This window comes from Sorex fumeus, unplaced genomic scaffold, assembly GCF_029834395.1.
Source record: "Sorex fumeus unplaced genomic scaffold, SorFum_2.1 ptg000098l, whole genome shotgun sequence".
In the NCBI taxonomy this organism is placed as follows: domain Eukaryota; kingdom Metazoa; phylum Chordata; class Mammalia; order Eulipotyphla; family Soricidae; genus Sorex; species Sorex fumeus.
The window spans coordinates 378,244-401,923 of NW_026606155.1; the positions used below are offsets into that span (position 1 = coordinate 378,244).

At 51.5% G+C, this 23,680-nt stretch overlaps 1 protein-coding gene across 2 annotated transcripts in view; it reads left to right on the forward strand.

Moving 5' to 3' along the window:
* The first annotated feature begins 2,502 nt into the window (after positions 1–2,502).
* Positions 2,503–23,680, forward strand: part of DICER1 (dicer 1, ribonuclease III) — a 72,140-nt gene continuing 50,962 nt past the window's right edge. For both annotated transcript variants that reach the window (XM_056133330.1, XM_056133332.1), the window contains exon 1: positions 2,503–2,641. The gene's annotated coding sequence lies outside the window, so the exon portion shown is untranslated. The remainder of the gene's footprint in view (positions 2,642–23,680) is intronic.

The window sequence follows — 23,680 nt, forward strand, 5'->3', positions numbered from 1 at the left end:
TACAGGTACCATAAGATTATCATGTATATTCCTTTGTCTACTTTTACCACTCAATTCTTGTCCAGAGTGATCATATCCAACTGCCATTGTCATAGTGGGGTAGGGGGTGGAAGAAGGGAAATTGGGGACACTGGGGATAAGAAATGTACACTGGTGGGGCTGGAGCAATAGCACAGAGGGTAGGGCATTTGCCTTGTATGCCACCAACTTGGGTTCAATTCCCAGCATCCCATATGGTCCCCTGAGCACTGCCAGGGGTAATTCTCCTCTCCTGCAGAGCCAGGAGTAACCCCTGTGCATCGCCGGGTGCGACCCAAAAAGAAAAAAAAAAAGAAATGTACACAGGTGAAGGGACAGGTGTTGGAACATTGTATGAATGAAACACAATCACAGAAAACTTTGTAAATGTGTATCTCATGGTGATTTAATAAAAAATAAGTAAAAACTAAATTGGCAGGAGCGGTAGTACAGTGGATAGGGTGCTTGCCTTGCAGGAGGCCTACCTGGGTTAGATCCCTGATACCACCATATTGGATTCCCAAGCCTGCCAGGAGTGATCCTTGAACACAGTCAGGAGCAAGTCCTGAGCTGGGTGTGGCCGAAAAAAAAAATAACTGAAGCACTGTCCTCCTGTTGTTTGCCGATTTGCTTGAGCGGGCCCAGTAATGAGACTTGTTACTGTTTCTGGCATATCGAATACACCACGGGGAGCTTGCCAGGCTCTGTCATGTGGGTGGGATACTCTTGGTAGCTTGCTGGGCTCTTGGAGAGAGATGGAAGAATCAACTCATGTCAGCTGCATGCAAGGCAAACGCCCTACCCACTGTGCTATTGCTCCAGCCCCAAAAAACACAAGCACACACCTAAAAACAAAAAACTCCAACAATCAGAAATTAAAAATTTTGTTGAGAATGAAAGAAATTGGCAAACTGGGAGCAAATCCAGCTACTTTTTGGCAGCAGGAGAGGAGTTGAACGTTTACCTATCCACACACTTCTTCCATGAACTGGACCCCACTTCCAGTGCTCCCCTTCTCCCTCCCCAAGTCATCCTTCCACGGAAGGATTATCTTCAAACATTCACATTCATCTGAGCAGTGCTGTTGACTACAAAGCTTCACATTTAGAAGAAACACGACTTTCCTGGAGGCCTGCCAGGAGCAGTCTAAGTCCAGTCTCTGTTTAGGTGAAACTTCATGCCAATTTGTCACAGAATACATGACCGGATGTGAGCACGGTAGTTCCTGGTAGAACACACCAGGCGGAAGCTAGACGACCTCGATTCACTTTCCCATTGTTCACTTAGTAGCGGCTTTGTTGCTGGTGTTACTGTTTCTTTAGGAAAACTTTGTATACCATAGACAGTAACATGATTGCAACTATGTATCCGTCAACCCACTCCACCCGGGCAGTTACACCTCTCAGAGTCCGGGAAAAGATCCCTAGGTCTCTAAGTCACCAAACTTCAAAGTGCAACACGAAGGGTATTGTCAGTCCTGGGAGATTCAAACGATCACATTGAAACAAAATCAAAAGAAATGAAATGAAACATATTGACCACAACGTATCCAAAAGTTACTGTATTACTGCGGCCGGTCGTCACTGAAATCGTTAGGAATATTCGGGGGTACAGAAAACCGACATCTGACTTTCTGATTTCTGAGAAGGGCCCGCAGGGCAGGGTGGCACAAGGCCAGCGGGGACGGACGGTGCTGTCCTGCGCGTCGTTAGGTGAACGCAGAGAACTGGTGGGGAATCATCTGGAAGCAAGGCCTGTCCTGGGCTCAGGGCAGGGAGTCTGGGCTGGCGCTGACTGCACTTCCATCCCTGCTGTTCAGTCACGGTCACAAGGCTGCGTGCACAGCTGCGACCTACTCAAATGACCGATTTCCATAAACGGGGCCACTGCCTCCCGGGGCAGGAGCGATTCCAGTTCTGGGGTGCGGAGGGTCGGGTGGTGGTCAGCGCCAGAGCCGGGGACCACTTGCAAGGGACCGACAGAGGGGAGGGGGAGGTAAGGAGCGCCCGAGGGGGCAACGCTGCTAGCGGGCACGACGCCTGGAACCCGGGGCTGCCCCAGCTCCGCGCGAGCGCGCCGGCCGCGACCCCGCGGGGGCCGTGCAGGCGCCGGGCCGCAACGCAGGCCGAGGCGCGCGGGGTCCCGGCCGGCGGCCGGGCCTCCGACGCCGCCCCCGCGGCCGGCGCCCGCTGTCTCCCGGCTCCTGAGTGGCTGGGGCGCCGGGCTTAACCTTTCACCGGCGCGCCGCGGCCAATCAGCGGCGCGCTCTCATGCGGGCGCGCGGCGGGGGCGCGCGGGCGCGGGTGGCATTCTCGGAGCGGCGCTACGCCGGTGCCGCGGGCGGCGCGCGGGCGGCGGGCGGGCCGGGCGCTGCGCAGTCTCCGCAGGCGCGGGCGGGAGGGGTCGAGGCGCGGCGCGGCGCGGCGCGGGCGGCTCCGGGCCCAGGTGAATGGAGTAACCTGACAGCGGGGACCAGGCGGCGGCGGCGGCGGCGAGCGCGAGGAAATGGCGGCGGCGGCGGCGGCGGCGGCGCGGGGCGGCGGCGGGAGGCCCGGGCTGTGACGCGCGCGCGGCCGGAGCGCGCTCCGATGGTTCTCGAAGGCCGCGGCGCCCCGGGCTGCAGGTGAGGCGGGCTCCCGCGGCGCCGCTTTGTGTCCCGGGCGGGAGCCGGCGCCGCCGGGGCCCCGCGCTCGCCGCCGCCGTCGCCGCCGCCGCTGCTGCCGCCGCCGCCCGGCCGGGGTCCGAGCGCGCAGCCGGCGCGGCCTCCCGGGGCCCGGGCGCGCGGCCTGCGGGGCCCCGGTTCCCCCCCGCCCACCTCCCGGGGCCCCGATCGGCGCCTCCGTCCGCCCCGGCACGTAGCGGGGCGCGCGGGGAGCCCGCGGGGCTGACAGGTCGGGCCCGGCGCTCGGGGACATCCCCCGGGGTGGTGGTGGGGGGGACCTGCGGCGGCGGGGGCCACCCCGCGGGGCTGCGGGTGCAGCCTTCGGGGGCCCGGGCGGGGTGCCCGGGGTGGCTCGCGTGGATCGGCCGGTGATCAGCCTCGGGGGCCTGGGGGACCGAGGCCGTGTCTCCGCCCGTCCGTCCAGTCGACGTTCGGGTGCCAGGCCAGCCCCCCACGGAGCCCTCCCGGGAGGAGTTGTGCATGCGGCGTGCGAGGCGGCGGGGTGGGGGCAATCCGTGTCGGTCTTGAACGCGTTGGATTTGCCTGCGTTGCTGCCCCCCGCGCTCCCGCGCCTCTGTCTCCGAGCCGCAGATGTTACCCAGGGCTCATCCCATGCTGTCCTGCCCGCAGGCCCCGTCCGTACTCCGCACCGCGGGTTGCCACTTTCCCGAGGGGAGTTAGGGCCCCGCGGGGACGAGGCTCCGGGTGGGGAAGCTGCACCTTGGCCCCTTCGGCTGTTGCCTCTCAAGTGCCAGCCAGTACGGAGAACGAGTTTAGTGGTCGGGTGGGGCGGAAACCCCACTTTTTAATGTGCCCCCCAAAAAGATTGAGGAAATTGAAATTGGGTTGGTATGAGCCCTGGAGTTTCTTCCTTTTTCTTTCCCACTCTCCCTTTTGAGCCACTCCTGGCGATGCTCAGGGGTTACGCCTGGTTCTGCCTTTGGGATTTACTATTGGCGGTGCGTGGGACGCGCTCTGGTCCTCAGCAGAGAGCAGAGTTTCTCAGCCTTTTCCCCACGGTCACCCCTGCTGACCTAACTTCTTGTGGCCTCCCTGTCTTACCAGTTGCCCCTCCCCCCTCTCATTGCCCCTTTTTTCTGCAGTTGTCACTCATGGCTCCCCTTGGTCAGTCCTGGGGACCCTTGCTGGAGGGATGCTGAGGACAGTATTGAAGGGCACTCTGGACAGTAGGATAATTTGAGGAGTAGTCCTGGTTTGGAGAACTGGATTCTGGAATAATCGGTTTACTTGGCAAGGTGTGGTCTTTAAAGCTCGTGACCAGTGGCACATATGTAGAATGCTAGGTGCTGTATTGATACACCTGGTTCATGGAGAAGGAGTAAATACAGCTTTAATGATGGTCACTATAGGGCCAAGGAAATGGCTTTGATCCCCCCCCAATTCCAGCACGGCATGGTCCCTCTGTACACCTCCTAGAAGCCCCGCCCCCACCAGCTCTGTTGGTCGTGGCCCCCGCAGATAGGTCCCAGTAAACATTTAAGAGGTGACATGGGTTAATGGAGTGACTTGTGGCTCCAAATCTGTTTTAAAGATGGGTGTTAATCAAATTAAATTTTTTGGGAAACAAACCTTTTGCAATTATTTTAGTAAGGGGTGTTTCTACATTTTTCCCCCCTTTTAAAACAAATGCACATTTTAGACATCCCTGAGTCACTGGTGTTGCTGTGACGGGAGTCGCACGTGCATGTGTGGTTGTGGACCTCAAGACCCCAGACTCTTGGGGTTCCATGCCGTTGTCCCTGAGCTGCCCCCAGGGCCTCTCACTTCTCCTTGTTGTGACCAGCTCTTCTCCAAGGCTGAGTTCTGGCCCTTGCCACCGCCTAAGGCTTAGCAGGAGTTGCATAGCCCAGTGGCTGTGCCCTAGCTGAGTTTTATCATTTGAGGTTTTTTGGTTTTTGTTTTTGGGCCACACCTGGTGATGCTCAGGGGTTACTTCTGCCTCTGCACTCAGGAATTACTCCTGGCGGTGCTTGGAGGACCATAACAGATATTGGGATCGAGCCCGGGTCAGCCACCTGCAAGGCAAACACCCTCTTGCTGTACTCCTGTTGCTCTGGCTCCTGTTGTCTTGAGTTTTTGAGGGTGTTTTCCAAAGTGGGGCTTGTGAGTCGTGATTTTCATGGTGGGATGCAGTAAGAAGTGTTGCCTTAGAGGAGAGGTGACTTTGTGGTGTTGAGATCCTTACTCCCTGTCCAGATCTGACCTGCAAGCTGCTTGTTTTGTGGAGTGAAGCAGGTATTTCATAGACATTCTCTCACCGGTGACCTTAACCGCCTGTGGTCATTACTCGTGGCCCCAGGGAGAAGGGAACTGTTTATCACTAAGACGCTTACGTGGTCCAGATGTTTCCGGTGCTTTCCTACTCCTCTGCTTGAGTCCTCACCATGTCTCAGACACCGTCCATCCGGTCCTTCCTTATTTTATCCTCAGGGGCTCCCGGATGCAGGTCAGAGACCCAAGGGACAGTCCAGAGTGGTGGGACAGCTCTGAGGTGGTTGATCTCATGTCCCATGTCCCATGTCCCACACGCTCTTCTTGTGTTGCATGGCTGTCCCCAGTGGCTTTTAGGGAGAACTACTTTAGCCTATAGTGAACCCCGAAGACATGTGTGGGTGGCCTCTGATTCTTCAGGTTCAGACCTTCCCTTTTTGCCTGGTAAACAGATGCGACCTGGCTGGGGAGATTGCTCCGAGGGCTGGGTGCCTGCTTTGCCCACCGAGCACCCGAGTTCCATTTCTGGCCCCGCAGGAAATGAGTCTATCCCAGAAGCTCTCTGGATCTTCCCATTCTTTCCCAGCTGAGTCTGTGTCTGTTGATACCGGCCCTCCCGGGCGTCCTGCTTGCACCCTCTCTCCTGTCTCGGCAGTCTGGCCTGTGCAGGGACTTCCTTCCCCTGTGAGGGTAAAGGCGCTCTCACTGTCTGCGGGGACTGGCCCCACGGCTCACTCCGTCCGTCCCCTTCCGCACTCCCTGGTGGGACGCCAGTCACAGCTCTCACAGTATGCAGGGACCTTTGTCTTTCACTTCTTTGGTGGATCAGTAGGGATGCCACGTGTTTCTCTTGTCATCACAAGTCTTGATTGCATTCTCTGAGCTTTCTCGGGGGGTTACTAGACACTCGTTTTTCTCACAGATGGCTCCCTGGTACCAGTGAGAGACTTGAAGCTCCCCAAAAGCCAGGACCTGCTTCGGTTCTCTTGGGCCTGGCCCAGCACAAACATGTTTAAGTCCTCACAAACCAGCTCTTCCACACGCCAGGGTCCCCTGGAGGAAGTGGCATCAGGGCCTGCCTAGAATGGGTAGAGGTTGGTAGCAGGGGCAGAGATTTAGCTGGAGGCCCTTGACCTCTCCTTTTGGGGTATTTAAGAGGTTAGTTCGAATGCATGTAAGTGCCTCACCGGTCAAGTTTGCTCTGCTCCTCCCAAGAGATTTCTTCGCATCATTTCCTATGTCCTTCTTCGCTTCTGGCTTGCCATGGAAGACTGATTTGCTGAGGCAGCTTCGTGGACTTGGTTCTCTGCCTCCTTATCCTGTGAGCTTGGATCTTTCCGTGCTTTTGTTGCTGGTTCCTTGATGTGCCCCAGGTCCTGTGGACGGTCGGCAAGCTAGTTGGTCTCCTTCCTGCTGAGAGGGAAGCGTCTCTGGAGAGAACCACAGGTGACAATGCAGTGGTTATGCTGGGAAAGAGCTTGCAGTGACTAGACAGGTGCTCAGGACACCCGGGAAGGCAAAGGCTCCAAGCAGAGGCTCCGAGCGGCGCCATGCGAAGGGGACGGCCGGGGGACTCGGATGAGAAACTGAAGGCCAGCATCTGCCATGCAAAATGTTTTTATTAGCCAGAGCAGAAGCGGAAGTGGGGCTAATTATAGTTGGCGTTGATTAATGAAGGGAAGTGTACCAATTAATCAGGAGAAGTGGGCTTTCCTCCTGGCCGAAGAATAATTAACCATTGGGAGTCTTCCATAAAATGACACCTAGAAGGAGAAAATGATTTGCATGTCACAAGTGATGGGGAAACAGTTTTCACAAGGCCGTATAGGAACAGGCAGAGAAGAGCCTGGGGCATGTGAGGCAAAGTTCTCTCCGTTGCGGGTACGTGTCATCCTGGAGGTCCGATTCTTGGAGGATCGTGCATTTATCTTGCCAGTGCTGTCTCAAGCATCTGATAGCCCAGTCAGGCTTTTGACCAGGGCTGCCTAAGAACCCATTCGAAAACGAACTCTCCTGCGCAGTGTAAGAGCCCGCACTGGCCCAGGGCTCTCTGCCCGTCTCTGGAAAGGCATGTGGATCTCAGAGGTGGAACTGTTCGTGCAGAAGTGTGTGCCTAGAGAGTGAAGTGTGACTTCTTATATCTTGCTGATGGCATTTTCAGTTTTATAGGAAGGCCTTTGCTAGATTGCTGAATTTAGGGTATAGGGATCAGAGTGATAATACAGTGGGTAAGATGTTTGCCTTGCATACCACTGACATGGGTTTGATCCCCGACCCCCCCAGATGGTCCCCCGAGTTGTCCCCCCCCGAGTTGGCCAGGAGTGATCCCTGAGCACAGAGCCAGGAGTAAGCCCTGTGCACCACCACCAGGTCTGACCCCAAAACAAAAAAAAACAAAGCAAAACAGATTTTAAGGTACAGAACAGCTTTCCTGTTTGAACTTGTCAGTGAATTGTTGACATGCACCCTATTTCGTTCTTTTGTTTTCGGGTTATACCTGGCTGTGCCTGGGAGCTACTCCTTGCTCTGTGCTTTTGTGTGTGTGTGTGTGTGTGTGTGTGTGTGTGTGTGTTGGGCAGGTGATGTGTGTCACTTCTGGCAGTACTGAGGATCGAACCCCCAAACCCTGAACCTCCCAAAGCTTGCACTCAGTCCTTCGAGCCATCTCTCTAGCTGGTTTGGTCTCTAATATGCAGAGTGCCGACACCTTTTACATAAGACGCTGCAGAAGTACACTCCAGGGTGTTACTACGGTGCTTACTAGAACTAAGACACGAGTGACGTCAGTTTTGGCTTGAGCCGTTTGAATTTTGAGGCTCAGGAGACAGTAGTGCCTTGGCTGTTACGGTTTATAAAATGCAAAGGCAGGGGAGGACCCGGGCCCTGCGCATGGAAGGGTGATACGAAGGGCTGAGATATTGGTTGCTTTCGTCTTGAATGTTTGAATTCAGAGCTTACAAGAAATTGCTCACGTTTGCCAAGTGCGTAGATGCTGACTGTCTTGTGGAGCCAATGACTGTTTATTTAGGGGGCTACAAAGATCATTACTCATGGGGCCAGCCATGCTGCCTCCATCCATTCTCTTTGTGAGGCATCTGATCTCATCATGAGAATCCTGCAGCATGAGGGATGGGCGAGAACTTACTGGTCGGGCACTGCAGAACCGCCGGGACCGTGATGGGTAGAAGCTTCCTTGTTGTTCTTGTGGACGAGCCTGGCCAGTGGTGACAATAAAGTATGTGTTTGTGTTTGTATGGGGGGGAGAGGGGAAGGGGGGAGGATGTTTGAAACATCTGGGAATTGTTCAGGGAGTTGGAAAAATCTCAGCAAACCCGTTGAAAACAAAAGCAAAAATAGGTGAATAATTAGAGGAAGATTTCTAATGTACAACCGAGGGGTTAAAAGACGGAAGGAAGAAAGGCCTTGGGTGGTGTTGGCGCTCCTTCCGTGTGGAGGGGAGATGGGGAAGGGCTTCTCTGATGCTTTGGGATATTTGGGGGCCTGGGGTCTCTGCCCTCTGTCTGTTGGCAGCACTGGGTGTGTGTGTGTGGGGGGCAGGACTAACGTGATTGATGAGCTCCACATTCAAACTGCCCCTCCCCTGAACCTGTCCTGGTGCACAGCTGCTACTCAAGGGCAGCTGGGATTCCCGCAATTTCAAGCTTTTTTGGCTCGGCACAACTGATGAACGGTAGTTCTTGATGTAGTGTTTCGAAACTGATGAAGGACAAGTATTGGTCAGGGTCTGATTCCTCCATCTTTTTTTTTTTTCTTTTTGGGTCACACCCAGCAATTCTCAGGGGTTACTCCTGGCTTTGCACTCAGAATTACTCCTGGCGGTGCTTGGGGGGGACCATGTGGGATGCTGGGAGTTGAACCCGGGTTGGCTGCATGCAAGGCAAACACCCTGCCCGCTGTGATATTGCTCCAGCTCCAATTCCTCCCTCTTTGATCACTGAGCACTCTCGGGGGCTCAGCTGGGAAGGGGACATCGGCCTCTTGGGGTTGTGAGGGTGACTATCCTGCATCGTTGAGGCAGACACGACTGGTGAAACCACGGATTAAACAGTGTCAAATAATGAGTGTGTTCTGGGTTGGAGAGCCATTCCCCAGGCCCTAAGGCGAGCATCGTGAGGTGTGGCCCCAAAACCAAAACAAAAGAACAAAGAAACACGGTCCTCCTGTTGTTCATCGATTTGCTTGAGCGGGCCCAGTAAGTCTCCATTTTGAGACCTGTTGTTACTGTGTTTGGCATATTGAATACATCACGGGGAGCTTGCCAGGCTTTGCCGTGCAGGCAAGATACTCTTGGTAGCTTGCCTCTCTGAGAGGGCCAGAGGAATCGAACTCGACCCAGCTCGGCCACGCTGGCTGCGCGCAAAGCAAAAGCCCTACTGCTGTGCTATCGCTCCAGCCCGAGTGCAGTGGTGTTTACAATTGATCACGGCCCCAAAACCAAAAGAAAAAAAAAAAAAAGGAAAAGCAATCTGTGTGACAATTTGGCTTTATCTCTAAATAACTGTTCTGGGCACCTTTCTAGACCTTGTTTTAATTTTCTCGCCCGTGAGAATGGGGACACATCTCCAAGATATCTTAAAACATTTTAATTAATTTTTGGTGTGCCCTAAGTATTACTCAGGAGGCCTGGGAGCCCCTCCCAGCGAGTCTTGGACAACCGGACAGGTAGTTCCACACAAGGGCCTGAAGAGAACGCTGTTGCTCGTGCTCTGCAGTGGTGGGAGAGCCAGGAGCACCCCAGGGGTGCTCTGGTCACTCTAGATGGTGCTTAGGAGTCTACGGGGCTGCACCTGGCAGTGCTTGGGGCACCGTGTGGTGCCAAGGATGGAACTAGTTGGCCTTTTGCAAGGCATGTGCCTTAACCCCAGGACTCTCTCTCTCTCTGCTTCTCTTAATAGCTGCCAGGTAATTCAGAGCTTCTCCAAATTCAGCTGGGAAATCTCAACTCTGTAGATGTGGAGAAGAGCGTTCACTGACCACTAGGGTCTGTATTGAGTGGCCACAGGAAAAGAAGATAGGTCCTATGCTCGGGAGAGTTCTGAAGAGGGAATGTGAGCAGAGAACCCTGGGAAATAAGCCTTGAGAACACGATAAAGTCAGGCGGGACCCGGGTGATGGCAGAGACAGTTCAATCTTTTCACGTTCTATCTCTGCTCTTGTGCAGTCAGTGAATGTTTGGAGATTGAGAGAGCCTCCTGGAAGGTTCTGATTTTGATAAAGAGCAAGTAACCCCTGGAAAGGTCTCGGGCACGATTAAGGACAATTTTTTTTCAGCTCTGGGCCTAAATGACCTTTGCAGGTCTGGGCATTCTCCGGTGTACCTGTCAGCAAACATCTGTACGTTATGGAAAGATGTGTGTGGACACGTGTGGTTTCAGCTTAAGTCTGTAGTTGCCAGTGGGGCAGGCAGGCGCTCCGAGCAGCTCGTTCTCTCCCCCGGTTTGGCTGCGCTGTCTTCACTGCAGCTCTGCTGTCGGGGGTGCGGTCCACTGTGGGGGGTGTGTGTGTGTGTGGGGGGGGGGGTTTGCGTTGCTCTAACTGCTCCTTGTAGTTGACTGGCCATTTTGAAACCTGGACTGGGAGGGCTTTCGCCCATTACCAGTTTGCACCTCTGCCTTTTCCTTCCTGGTCTGGAGAAGCTGTGTTCCAGTTCCACTCTGGCTTGCTCTTCCCTTTGCCCTCTCGGTCAGATCACTGGGTGGACAGTCCTGCCTTTAATCGCAGTCCGCCTCTCCTGTGTGTGTTCCCCCACCCCCATTCTGATGAATGTTTTATTTTTTGTATCTTGTTTAAGATGTTTCTGCTTACCCCCAGGGCATGAGGTTATTTTCTTCTTCTTCTGATAACTGTTTTTGTTTTGTTTTGTTTTGTGCACTTAGATCTGCAGTAAAAGTGGCATTTGTGTCTGGGCTAGTGTGAGAGAGGTTTTACTTTTCCACCTGGGTATGGAATGAAGGTAACTTAGATGCTATCAGTGTTTTGGCAGTTGCACTTGGCACCTCTCAGATGTTTGAGGTATACACTGTGCCGTCCCTGGGCCTAAATTTTTGTTGCTGTTTTAAAGGATAGGGGATCATAGTGAGCATTGCTCAGGGCTTATCCTTGGCTCTTTGTTCAGGGATCATTCCTGGTGGGGCTCAGGGGACCGAACGTGGTGCAGGGGATTGAATCCAGGTCACTGCGTGGAAGGCAGGTGCCCTTCCTGCTGAGTCACTCCAGCCCCCATCCCACTTCTTTTTTTTTTTAACCTCGATTTAACCTGAATTTTCTTCTTTTATTTTATTTATTTATTTTCTTAACTCTTTTATTGAATGACTGTGAGCTGGACACTTACAAAGCTGTTCATGATTGGATTTTGGATTTCAGTCATACAGTGTTCCAACACCCATCCCTCCACCAGTGCACATTTCCCAGCACCAGTGTCCTCAGGTTCCCTCCCATCCCCCCACCCCCCACCCCCTGCCTGCCTCTATGGCAGGCGCTTTTCTTCTCTCTCTCTCTCTCTCTCTCTCTCTCTCTCTTTCTCTCTCTCTCTCTCTCTCTCTTTCTCTTTCTCTCATCCCACTTATTTTTGACTTGAGTTTTGCTTTTGGGGCTCATCCAGTGGTACTTGAAGGATAATGCAGGGTGCGTGGAGTTGCTCCCAGTGGTGCTTAAAGGACCATGTGGTTCTGGGAACTAATCCTGGGCCTCTCTCACGCAAAGCAAGTGCATTAGCCCATTGAATCATCCTTTGAAGGATTGTTTCTAAGTCATATGAAACATGGAACTGGACATCTGATGTTAGCATTTGGGGGGCAGGGCAGTCAGGCCGTAGTGAGAGCTTCCATATTGATGATACACTGTATACCTGTGTGTTTGCGTGCATATTACTGTATCACTGTCATCCCGTTCATTGATTTACTCGAGTGGGTGCCAGTAATGTCTCCATTTGTCCCAGCCCTGAGATTTTAGCAGACTCTCCTTACTCATCCTTCCCAATGACCATATTGGTGGCTCTTTCATGGTCAGGGGAATGAGACCCATTATTGTTACTGTTTTTGGCATATTGAATACACCACGGGTAGCTTGCCAGGCTCTGCCGTGTGTGCATATATTTATATCTCTCTATATGTATATACACACATATAATCACACACACAGAGGTGTGTGTGTGTGTGTGTGTGTGTGTGTGAGAGTGTGCAGGACCAGCTTGAGGCTTGGGGGAGGATGTGCCTGCCATTGAAGGTCTTTCCTGATCTCTTCTCCTTTTCCTCACACACACTGTTATGTGGTGGTTTGAGCTTTGTTGGTTACTTATTTGGGGATTACCTTCGTTTTTTTGGAGGGCAGAGGGTGCCTTATTGTTGGCTGACCAGTTCCTGTGTTCAGTCCGTCTCATGTCTTCAGAGTCAGGTGTGAGCCGGCGTGGAAGATTCAGGAATACTTACTCAAGGCCTCAGGGCCAGATCTCAGCTGTGGGAGCTGCCATGTCATCCTTCTGTCCAGAATGGATTCTGGCCCTTTCATTTTCCTCTTTCTAACAAATATTTTGTCTATTATGATTTGATTCATCTGAAGGCTGAGTTCCTGAGGTACAGTTTTGGTTTTCTCCCTCTCTTTCGGGGCTGGGGGTGTTCTTCCACGTGTCCCTGCAGGTGCCCCCAGCCTTGTCCTCTAGACTTGTGGGCGCACACACGGACATGCACACACACACAGACATGCTCACACATGCATGCACACACATACTCTCTCTCTCTCTCTCTCTCTCTCTCTCTCTCTCTCTCTCTCTCTCTCTTCCATATAGAACCTTGCCCGGTGCTTTTCGTACTGTGCACATTTGACTTGGACAATGAACGAAACGTGCCCGTGGTGGATTATGGACAGGAATTAGGAACCCGGCTTGGTGCTTCCCATCGCAGAAATACGGCTAGACCTGAGGGAGGCGCTCCTGCCTCTGAGCTGTTGGAGCCTGCAAGTGGATTCCCCTAACAGCCTGGCTTCCTGCCCACCTCCTTTCTCCTGCATTACCCCGCCCCCCCCCGCCCCCCAGGAATCTCTGCGTGCTGTGCTTCTTTGGAGCCGTGGAGGGAAACACGTGTGATTTTAAGAGGCTCCTTTCTGCGGTGGGTTGTCCTTTTGGAATTCCTGTTCCTGGGGGTTTCAGGAGAAACTGGATTTAGCTAGTAACGACTCGTCATCCTCTTTTGAGGTTGATGCACAGTTCGGAGGAGCCGGGAGGTCCTCCGGCGACAGCTCAGCGCTGCTCTGCGGTGGCAGCGCGTGGGAGGCAGAGCTGGAGCTGAGCAGGCGTGACTCATGTTCCTGGGGGGCTGGAGGAGGGGGAGGGAGGTCTCTGGGAGGAGAGACCCTCGGTGGACTGCACTCGGGGACAGTGCCCGGGACACCAGTGTGCGTGCAGCCAGGAAGAGGGAAGCGGAAGTGCCCCTTAGGGCCTTGGATGGAGACGAGCTAGGGGAGAGGAGAGGAAATCAAGGCCGAGGCCTGAGGGTGCAGGGTCGGGGGCCCCGGGTGCTCGGTGGGGGCTTATGCTGCCAGCTGTGTGGCTTCATTCTCTGCCCTCTGGGGGCCGGAGTCCCGGCCCCCTGTTGTGCATATGGACTCTGCTTCAATACTCCCTCAAGTGTCTCCTTACCACCCTCAGGACCTCCCTGCCACTGTCACTACCCCCCAGCAAAGCTCTGACCCACTTCCGGTGCAGACTCACGCGGGGTACATCTTTGTCAGTCAGGATGGATGAATAATTTCAGAGGCAGGAGGTAAAGCCTCCCCCCAAAATGTTTTTTTTTAAAGTGGGGAAAAACCACTTTGAATGTTCCCTTTTAGGTTACACTGAAATCAAGTGGGAGAGGTCCTGTTTCTCTTTGTTCTTCTGATAGCCAGACATACGTATCGGTATTTAATCGTTTCGTCTTGAACTTTCACATTTTGAAACATTTCCGGATTTGTGGGTCACAAGGGCACTGGAGAGAATTCCCATCCTGCCAGCCACGTTTCCAGTGACTGACGCGTTTCCCTGGCTTCCCTTTCTTCCTGATTTCATCCCTTTTCCCCCTGAAGTGTTTCAGGACGTGTCACAGGCATTCCCCTTTCCCTTAATGTTCAGGATATATTTCCTTACACAGCCATGGCAGAGCTGTTGAGTTCAGGAAAATCAACCCCAGCCACGATGTCGGATTCTCTTGAGTGCGCCTGGAGTACACTTGGGTATAGTAGCCAGGTCCTGGCAATTTAATAGATTAAACGATGAGGTTAGGGGCTAGAGTGATAGCACAGCGGTTAGGGTGTTTGCCTTGCAGGCGGCCTGACCCGGGTTCGATTCCCAGCATCCCATATGGTCCCTCGAGCATGGCCAGGAGTAATTCCTAAGTGCATGCATGAACCAGGAGTAACCCCTGTGCATTGCTGGGTGTGACCCAAAAAGCAAAAAAAAAAAAAAATGAGGTTCATCCTGTGCCATATGGCTCCCGAGAGGGCCACAAGAACTAGTGACAGTCCGGAGAATTCAGACTCTGCGGGGGGGTGGGGAGTGCGTGGGGGTTGTCGATTGTTGACAGGTGACAAAGGGAAAGGAGTTTGGGGGTTCTTGGAGTGGCAGATCCTGGCGAGGTGGGCCTAGGAGGGGACAAAGGGCAGATAAGGTGACTTTAGTAAAATAAATTTATGCAGTCTAAGCCGGGGGTCCCCGGAAGAGCCATGTTCTTCCTATGCCAGAGAGGGAGATGAATCCCCCACCTTAGGGCAGGCAGGGACTGACTGAGAATTCCTGAGTCTGCTGTTTGCTCTTCCTACCCCTCGGGAAGGAGGGAAGGACCGGGAAGGACCCGGAAGGACCGGGAAGGACCGGTTGGTCTCTCTCCTGCCCGCAGTGTTTGTTTCCCGTCCCCCTCTGGGGTGGGGTGGGGCCCAGGGTCTGTGGTTGAGGCTTGTTCCCTTTCAGCCTGGGCTTCTCTTGCGGCTCTCCTGGCATCTGCTGCTGAGGCTGGCGTGGCACGTCCGAGCCGGTTCTGCCGAATGAACCCCAGATCCGTCCCCGGCTTCCCTGCCGATATGTTCCGGCTTTGCACGTGGGCAGGAGGACGCGGTCCCAGCCGGCTGCTGTTAGTGTGGCCCCGTGCAGGGTTGGCGTCTTGGCCGCTCGGCTTTAGATCAGGCTTTCCAGTGGAAGAGCGTCTCCTTCCCGTGGGATTCTGGCCACCGCAGAGGCACTGGGGCCCTTGTAAGCTCACTTGTGTGCCTTCCCCTCCCCCGTCATGTTAATGTCCAGTGCTGATGATTCACTCCTTCGGTTACCACCCTGATGCTTAAAATGCTGATTTTTTTTTCTGTCACTCCTGTCACTGAATAGAGAAGAAACAATTTATCTGAATGATACTTTCTCCCTCTTAAGCTGTAAACCCCCAGGGTCTCCCTCGCACACCACGCCCTGCCCAGGCGGCGGGATTCTGACCCTAGCAACAGGCCAGTTTCTACAGTGAGAATGGGATGGGAAGTGGCGTTGGAAGCTTGGGGGTTCCCAAGTCGTGCGTCTAACTTTGGAAAGTTGCCCCTGCAATGTTGTGAAGGTTGGGGAGTGAGCCGCTGGCCCCTCCCGGGGAGAGGTTCTCACGTGCTTGGCAGTGGCAGCAGAGGGATCGGTGAGAAGGAGGGTGGAGTGGATGGGGTCAGGGGCCCGCTCGAGTGCTCAATCCTGAACTCTCTTTTCTGGGGTTATTTATGGGTTACTTAAAGCCGCCTCTGAAACAATGCATGTTAATCGTGTATGTGTGTGTGTGTGTGTGTGTGTGTGTGTGTGTGTGTGTGTGTATGTGATGGGAGCCTTCTGAGCCTTCTGTCAGTACTTAGTGGGTGCCAGGGTCACTCTCGGCGGTCACTTGGCCAGTTCTAGAGCCAGGGGATGTGAGGCTGCTTGGGTCTGGCAGTGCTGGGGCCACCAGTACCTCCCAGCAGTGCTTGAGGAGGACTGTGTGAGGCTGGGCTGAGCTCAGGCCCCAGGGCCCGTTTACCTGCCCCAGTTACTAGGTTCTCCCTCGGGCCCACTGAAGTCCCTTGGTAAAGCTTTTTCTCCGCACAGAATGAAAGTAATTCTTAGAAATAAAGTCACTGGGGAACACGATAATGTGTTCGTGAATGTGTTTAGCGTTCCTCAAAATCTGTGCCAATCGAGATGAAGTTTTTCTCTCCTTGGAAAGATGCTGCAGTGTTTCATGGTGGGGGGGGGCAGTAGAAGCATCTGAGGATATAGTTAGTGCTCGTCAGGGGGTGTTAAGTCAGGGGCAGTGGGAGTTGGGGAGAAGCTTGAGGAAAAAGGCCTGGTCACTGCTTCTCTGTTGTGGCGGGCTGGCAGGGGCCCTGCCCCTGTCGGCTCCCCGGCTCTTCCTGTCCCCACATCCACTGCTGAGCAGACACCTGAGCTCTTCTTAGTGTTGGAATGTTTGTACTAAAGTAGTCATTTTATCCCCCAAGAAAGTGTAACATGCAGGGCTGGAGAGAGAGTGCAGTGGGGAGGGCGCTCACCGTTCCTGGCACCACCTTTGGTCTCCCAAGTCCTGCCAGGGGTGATCCCTGAGTGCCGAGCCAGGAGTAAGTCCTGAGCACCGCCGGGTGTGGCCCCCAGACAGAACCAAGTGTGACATGTGGTGCCGTGATCCCACAATGTCTGGGAAAAAAAAGCAGAAAAGTGGAAACTGCTAGCGCTTGCTGGGCGATGAGGAAATGCTAGCGCTTGCTGGGCGATGTTTGTTTATTGAGTCAAGTACTGAAGCTTGGGATCAAACATTAGACTTAAACTTGCATTGAAAGCAAATGGGTTTCCCTTTCTTTTCTTCTTTTTTTTCTTTTTTGCTTTTTGGGTTACTCCTGGCTCTGCACTTAGGAGTTACCCCTGGCGGTGCTCAGGGGACTATATGGGATGCTGGGAATTGAACCCAGGTTGGCTGCGTGCAAGGCAAATGCCCTACCCACTGTGCTATGGCTCCAGCCCCAGGATTTGCCTTTCTTGTAACAAAACTGCTGGGGAAGGGCCAGAGAGATAATCCAGGGGTTAGGGCACATGCCTGCCCTTCCATCCCAAGTACAGCATACAGTGCTCTGAGCACTGCCGGGGGTCACTCCTGGGCCCAGGAATAGCCCCTGAGCACCGCTGGGTGTCGCCCAACACCAGCCTTCCCCCCACTCCACTCCCTCCCCCCTTCAGAAAAAAGAACTGCAAGGGAAGTGTCATATTAGTTAACTGGAGGAGGAGCGTGGGTATCGGTGCTTCTTTAACGTGTTGGAATGTTGTCTTTTGAAGAAGTATTTCAAATAAGCAGATCACTGGCTTGCAGCCTAGAGATACTTTTTTTTTTTTTCCAAATGGAGATTTTGATGGATGGTATTTGTTAAAGTGGTATTTGACCTGCATTCAACTTCAGTTTTGAATAAATCTAATTTTAGGCACAATTACATTGAAATGTAAACATAATATGTTTATGTTACAGATTTAGAAAAACCCAGAAATTTGTTTGGTTCCTAGAGCAGTGTAAGAAAAGAAGGTGAGTGAGTTTGTGGTTTAAGTTAGAGAAGAGGCTAAATTTCACCACGTTGAATGGTTTTGTGAAAGGAGGAGGGTGTTTTTGGTTTTATTTATTTTTTTTCTGAGTCCCTAAAACAGAATCACATAACTCTAAATGTTGTCTTTATACAATTCATTCTTAGTTTGTTTTCTAGTTAAAAAAAAAGAGGGGATCAAATTAATAAGGAATGCCATGATTCAGAAGATTTTTGAGAAAGACACTTAAAAAAAATTGAATCACTGTGAGATACAGTTAAAGCTTTCATGTTTGAGGGTTAGTCATAAAATGACCGAACATCCATCCCTCCACCAGTACACATTCTCCACCATCAATGTCCCCAGTTTCCCCCTCCCTCCATCCCAGTCCTCCCCCTGCTTCTATGGCAATTGCCCCCATACTTTCTCCTTTTGGGCATTATGGTTTGCAATACACATACAGAGGGGCGATCATGTTTGGTCCTTTATCTGCTTTCAGCACACATCTCCCATCCCGACCGATCCCTCCAGCCATCATTGACTTAGTGATCCCTTCTCTATCCCAGCTGCCTTCTCCCCGACTCATGAGGCAGGCTTCCAACTATGGAGCAATCTTCCTGGCTCTTGTGTCTACTGTCCTTGGGTGTCAGTCTCATATTATGTTATTTTATATTTCACAAATGAGTGCAGTCCTATGTCTGTCCCTCTCTTTCTGACTCATTTCAGTTAGCATGATACTCTCCGTCTCCATCCACTTATAAACAAATTTCATGACTTCATCTTTGAGAAAAACACTTCTTAATTAGAAACTATCATCAATTTTGGGGAGCATTTTCTCTTTCCGTACCTCCCATCCTGTCTGAATTTCTTAAAACTCAAGTTTTATACTTGAGTGCACACTATAACTTTAATTCTAAATTTTAAAATATCCTTTTTTTTGCATTAATGCGATAATGTAACATTTTTTGTTGATTATTGTCACCTTTTTTAATTGGCCCCATTTTTTGTTGATTATTGTCACCTTTTTTAATTGGCCCCAGTTAAATGACATCATGTAAAATGAACCTCAGTTTTATCAAACCATTGCCTTATTTATTGTTAGATGTTTATCTTTTGGGGGTCAAGGGCATTTGATTTTTTTTTTTTGCTATTGTAAATGGTAGTGCAACTAGAACATTTATATATGAAGATTTTTGTGTTAATGTTATGAGCTAGATACATATGCAGATTTTACTTATTTTTTGGGGGGGGGGCTGGAGTGATAGCACAGCGGTAGGGCATTTGCCTTACGCACAGTCAGCCCGGCCGAGCCAGGTTCGATTCCCCTGCCCCTCTTGGAGAGCCCAGCAAGCTACCGAGAGTATCTCGCCCTCACGGCAAAGCCTGGCAAGCTTCCCGTGATGTATTCAATATGTCAAACACAGTAACAACAAGTCTCAAAATGGAGATGTTACTGGGCCCGCTCGAGCAAATCGATGAACAACGGGAGGACAGTGATACTTATTTTTTTAGAGGGGTGGAGGGGGGCTAATTCCTGGCTATGTGCAGAGCTCACTCTGACAGCTCACTCCTCAGGACTCCTCCTAAGGCTTGGAGGATGAGAGTCAAGCCCAGGTCGGTCACATGCAAGGCAATTGCCCTACATGCTGTACCCGCAGACCTTTCAGTGAATAATTCTAGAGACAGAGGTGAATGGACAGGCAAGGTCAGGAAGCTGGTCGAGATGAATCGATTACTGGGGTGGATGGTGATGGTGGATGGTCATCACTCTGGTGACTGGTGACGATGTGCCTGATACCAGGAGTAACCCCCATGACGGGGCAGCAGAAGCTAATCATCTCAATATCCTCATCCATTTTACCGGCCCACTTGCTTTCACTCAGTGAAAAGTGCTCATCTCCCTTTGTAAAAAAAAAAAAAGGCTACAAAGTGGGGGGAGATTTCAGGCTTTCTCCAGGGTTTTCTTCAAGGCGAGGACCCCTTTCGTAATCTGGAAACTTCTCTGCCTTCTTTTCTTTCCCCATCTTTTCCCTTCAGTAAATCAAATCTTTCTGAATTCAACCTGGTCCCCTTGCTTTCTGTTTCAACTGTGTGAGGCCAAGTGCGTGAGAGTCCGTCTGTCTCACTCTGACAATAATAACACCAAACTCAGCACATCAGAGTGGATCTGTGTCTCTTGTGTGTAGCGTCACGGCATATCTAAGGAGATCATCTCTTAGATTCTTAAAATTCTGTTTCCTGAGATGTGGGGCACGCACACCCAACTGTGCCCAGGAGCCACCCGTACTGGGACTCAAGGCTGGGCTCCCCATGTGCAAAGTTTGCCCAGGGACCCTTTAAGAAGTTCCTCGTCCCTTATCTTTTCTCTTGGGTTTCCTCCGTCTCTGGTCGGACCTTTTAATGATCTAGTCACCACTTAGAAACTGACAAATCCTTGACAGACTTACTGACGGTGGACAATGTGAGCATTTCCTCTCCTCTTGTTTTTTTCTTATCGTACATACTTATGAAGCTCGTCCATTCCATGTGGAGGATGATGGTTTCTTGCCTGTATATGTGCCCGTTTCACTGCCCGGGGAACAAGAAGGGACCGCCTTTCTAGAGCCAGAGGGTTATCCTGCTGTTTGGGTTTTGCCTTTCTCAAGAGATCCTGTGGAAAGGAGAAAGGAGTTTCATTGCTGTTTCCTGGTGCAAAATACACTTTGTGATTGAAATGTTTCTTTTCCCTCCAGCTACACCTTTGCCTCCTGCAGTGCAGTTCCAGTTCATTGGGTTAGAAATGCTACAGACAGTCCTGGTAGAGTTCAAGTTTATGTGCAAGTAGCACTGTAGCACTGTCCTCCCATTGTTCATCTATTTTGCTCGAGGGGGCCCAGTAACGTCTCTGTTGTGAGACTTCTTGTTACTATGTTTGGCATATTGAATATGTCACGGAGAGCTTGCCAGGCTTTGTGCAAACACCTTTTCTTGATTTCTTTCTTTCTTTCTTTCTTTCTTTCTTTCTTTTTTTTATCCTGAATTTTATTTTATTGGCTTTTGGGCCCCATCTGGCAATACTCCTGGCTCGGTGCTCAGGAGTAACTCCTGGTGGTACTTGGGGGACCACGTGGGATGCCGGGGATATAACCCAGGCCGGCTCTGTGCTAGGCAAATACCTTACTAACTGTACTATGGCTCCAGCCCCCTTCATGCTGAATTTTAGGGTGAAGAAGTTATAGTTTTAAAGAGTCCCTTAGAGTCTTTAAGAATTGTTTGAAAAGTATGTTGGTGTTGGTTTCTTCTCAATTACCATTTTCTCAATTTCAATCAAATTTTTGGCTCTTCAGCTTACCGAGCGTGACAGGTAGCTGCTCCCCTTTTCAGAAGCAAAGTGATTGTGTTAGGGAGCAGAAGTGATGGGCCGGCACTGGAGCAATAGCACTGCGGGTAGGGCGTTTTCTTTGCACGCGGCAGACCCAGGTTCGATTCCTGGCATCCAATATGGTCTCCCAAACACCGCCAGGAGTAATTCCTGAGTGCAGAGCCAGGAGTAACCCCTGTGCATCGCCAGGTGTGACCCAAAAAGCAAAGCAAAACAAACAAACAAAAGAAGTGATGGGCCTTGGGCTTCTGGGCCCTGGGTCCCCGGCACCCCTTTAGATGATTCTAAGTGAAAGATTTGCTCAGCAAAGCCGCTTCCCCCTCCTGCACTCCCCCTGCCCCTTTTTGCAGCCCTCAGAGGCCCCAGAGGGGAAGGGGCAGCTCTCCCCGGTCCCAGCCCCACACTGGACTTTAGAGGGGAAGGCCGCTGCGGGTCCACCGGTTTCACACAATCAGAACCCTTTCCGCTGCAGATTCCGTTTAGTACAGCTCCCTTGGACCTGGTTTGCCTCATCTTCACTTCTTTAAACTCCTCTTTCCGCTATCAGTGGGCCACAGCGTGTAAGGTTTCTCTAGTCTTTCGGCTCCACGAGGTGGAATTTTGTTATTTATTATGAATGCTATTTGAGACTTGAACTGTGGTTTTTCGGTGTTTTTTTTTCCACCCCCCCTCTGCCCTCTTTTTTTTTCCCCCACTGTTCATGAAATATAATTGAAAACAAAATCTCCCAATCTAGAGAATCTCTGCACAGAGGTAGAAGGGGAAGTAGTGGTTTCGTCACCAAGTGAGCGTTCGCCCTGAGTGGGCCAGACATCCCCCTTCCCTCCAGCAGGCTGCTTGCGGCAAGCTTCAGAGGTGTAACTATGACCCCAAAAGTGCAGCTGTTCTTGAACTCGGTGGTTCTTGAGCACTGTAGGGAGAGTCTGTATGCACAGCTCTAGGTGTGTGTGAAGTGAGTTTATTGGACAGTTGAGGTGGGGGTGGGGGGAGAGGTCCAGGCCCCTCCCCAATGACCGGTCCTCTCTTCACTGGTGAACGTTGTCACTTATTCTGGTCCAGATCACGATGTCCTGCCCCTCATGCCACCCATGCGTGTCTGCCTGGTCTTGTCCCTGTGCTGGTCTCGGCCCCTGGTGGGACCTCACCCCTCTGTGCTTTGTCATTAGACCTCTCCGAGGCTCTAGCCCAGTGGCTCCCTGTCCCTTTGGTCTTTGTTTCTCCAGGCACAGCCACATGCACGTTGGTGAGAACCTCTGCCATCTGAGTGCCCGTCAGTCTCCCTGTGTCACCCAGTACCGACGAGGGTCAAACCGGAAGTTGGGTTGGTTATCTGGCCAGAACTCTGCTCCGTTTACATTACTTATTTAATTGGCTACTTTTTAACTTTCAAAAACATCTAAAAAAAAATTGAATCTGTGGCAGGCACATTCCCTTTCGCTCTCTCTCTCTCCTTTTGGGTGTTATGGTTTGTAATACAGGTAGTAAGTGGCCATCATGTTTGGTCCATAATCTACTTTCAGCACACATCTCCTATCCTAAGCAGGCCCTCCAAGCATCATTAGTGGTCCCTTCTCTATCCCAGCTGCCTTTTCCCCCAGCATGTGAAACTGGCTTCCAAGCCATGGAGCGATCCTCCTGACCCTTATCTCTATTATCCTTGTGTGTTCGTTTCCCGTTCTGTTACTTTACTGTTACTGCACAAATGAGTGCAGTCATTCTATGTCTGTCCCTCTCTCTCGGCTCATTTCACTTAGCATGATACTCTATTTTGATCCACTTATATGCAAATTTCATGATTTTATCTTTTCTAACAGCTGCATAGTATTCCATTGTGTATATGTACTAAAGTTCCTTTAACCAGTCATCTGTTCTTGGGCACTCAGGTTTTTTCTCAGATTCTGGCTATTGTAAATAGTGCTGCAAATAAACATACTAGTGCAGATGTCATTTCTACCATATTTTTTTTGAATCTCCAGAAGTGGTATGGCTGACTCAAATGGGAGCTCAATTTCTAGTTTTTTGAGAAATGTCGATATTGTTTTCCAAAAAAATGAACCAGTTGTCATTCCTACCAGCAGTGAAGGAAGAGTCCCCTTCTACCCACATCCACACCAGCACTGGTTGTTTTTGTTCTTTTGGATATGGGCCAGTCTATGTGGTGTGAGATGATATCTCATTTTTTTTTTTTTTGAGTCATACCCCATGATGCACAGGGTTTACTCCTGGCTCATGCACTCAGGAATTACTCCTGGTGGTGCCCGGGGGACCATATGGGATGCTGGGCATAAAACCTGGGTCAGCTGCGTGCAAGGAAAACACCCTACCAGCTGTGCTATTGCTCCAGCCCCTCTCATTGTGTTTTGATCTGCATTTCCCTGATGATTAGTGGCAGGGACAGGGAAACAGGGGTGGGGAGGAGTGGGGTTGGCAGGAGGGATACTGGGAACATTGGTGGTGGAGAAGGGGCACCGGTGGAGGGATGCATACTTGATCATGGTATGACTGAAATATAATCATGAAATTTTGTAAGTCTGTAATTGTATATCAGGGTGATTCATTAAAAATATTAAAAACTATGTTTTGCAGGGGATGGAGCAATAGCACAGTGGGTAGGGCGTTTGCCTTGCACGTGGCCAACCTGGGTTCGATCCCCAGCATCCCATATGGTCCCCTGAGCACCGCCAGGGGTAATTGCTGAGTGCAGAGTCAGGAAGAACCCCTGTGCATCGCCAGATGTGACCCAGAAAAAAGCCAAAAAAAATATGTCTTGTAAATAAAATGAAATTTCCATAAAAAAAAAGGAATCACCATTAATTACAAAGGCGTAATGTTATTCACGATTGAATTTCAGCTGTGCAAT